At 50.6% G+C, this 1,588-nt stretch overlaps 1 protein-coding gene across 1 annotated transcript in view; it reads right to left on the bottom strand.

Annotated features, from left to right (window-relative positions):
- MPPED1 (metallophosphoesterase domain containing 1) overlaps window positions 1-1,034 on the bottom strand; it is a 96,862-nt gene extending 95,828 nt beyond the window's left edge. The window contains exon 1 of the mRNA XM_075342162.1: window positions 941-1,034. The gene's annotated coding sequence lies outside the window, so the exon portion shown is untranslated. The remainder of the gene's footprint in view (window positions 1-940) is intronic.
- Between the last annotated feature and the right edge of the window lie 554 nt (window positions 1,035-1,588).

The following is a 1,588-nucleotide window of genomic DNA, read 5'->3' as shown; positions in this document are numbered from 1 at the left end:
TCAGCTTTCCATAGACGATAAAGACTGATTGTCACCCATCTTTTTACAGAAGGAAAAAATAATAAAAGGCATTACTATGATAGTAGGTGCCACTCAGGATCCTTGGAAAGCTGAGTGATCGCCTCTAGACATGGTGACAACCTATAATTAGTGCTGACAAACTTTAGATGATAATGACTGGCTGTCACCCATCTTTTCCCAATAGGACAAATATCAAAAGTCATTACTACATGATAGAAGGTGCCACTCAGGGTCCTTGGAAAGCTGAGTGATCGCCCCTAGACATAATGACAACCCATAGATGATAATGACTGACTGTCACCCATCTTTTCACAAAAGGACAAATAATAAAAGGCATTATACTATATGATGGTAGGTGCCACTCAGGGTCCTTGGAAAGTTGAGTGATCACCCCTAGACATAGTGTCAACCCATAATTAGTTATGACAACCTCTAGAAGATAATGATTGATTGTCACCCATCTGTTCACAAAAGGACAAATAATAAAAGGCATTGCTATGATAGTAGGTGCCACTCAGGGTCCTTGGAAAGCTGGGTTGTGAATATTATTAGCACAGAAATGACTCCGCCATTGTCATTTTGATAAATGAGGGTGCTGTGTCTTTAAGAAATGTCAGTGGCACATTGCGGGCTGGCATCTCTCCTGGCAGACACCGCGCAGTGCCAATGGAAAGACAATAATCCACAGACACAAACCGGGGAAGTCACGGGCTGGAGACGCACTTTTGCCTTTTTGCCCCCCGGTCACATAATCCGTCATTTTGCAGCGGTTTTCACACTTTGTGGCAGCTGATCCTATGATCGCCCCCAGTATTGGAATGCGGATATAATAGGGGGGAACATTTCCAGATCTATGACCCCCCCTCACCCGAAAAAGACCCCAGACACAATGACACAAGTGACGCCCCCGGGCACTGACCTCCGCACGATGCCGGATCACAGCTGCTGTCCGGGCTCCGCTCCTCGCTGACAGACGCCGGAGCTCCGCTACTCTCATGTGCGGCTGCAGAGGACGCGGCGGCGGATGTGTGCGGGGGGTGCGGGGGGTGTGGGGGGTGTGGGGGGGTGCGGGGGGTGTGGAGGCTGCGCTGACTGACACCGGTCCCTGCGCCCCCTCCCCGTATATACACAGCGGCCCCTCCATATGCCGCCCACTACAGACACAAGGGAGAGGGGATATAAACACGGAGGCGGCGGGCACCGCGGAGTGCAACACATGCAGCCGAGCAACACAGCTCTACTACACCGTGCATGACACTTCATCACACACTCAGCTCTGCTACACCCTGCATGACACTTCATCACACACTCAGCTTTGCTACACCCTGCATGACACTTCATCACACACTCAGCTCTGCTACACCCTGCATGACACTTCATCACACACTCAGCTCTGCTACACCCTGCATGACAGCTCTGCTACACCCTGCATGACACTTCATTACACACTCAGCTCTGCTACACCCTGCATGACACTTCATCACACACTCAGCTCTGCTACACCCTGCATGACACTTCATCACACACTCAGCTCTGCTACACCCTGCATGACACTTCATCACACACT

The sequence above is a fragment of the Anomaloglossus baeobatrachus genome, chromosome 4 (assembly GCF_048569485.1).
Source record: "Anomaloglossus baeobatrachus isolate aAnoBae1 chromosome 4, aAnoBae1.hap1, whole genome shotgun sequence".
NCBI classification, from domain to species: domain Eukaryota; kingdom Metazoa; phylum Chordata; class Amphibia; order Anura; family Aromobatidae; genus Anomaloglossus; species Anomaloglossus baeobatrachus.
Note: the sequence above shows the minus strand (reverse complement) of the source record. Positions and strands in the feature narration are given on the sequence as shown.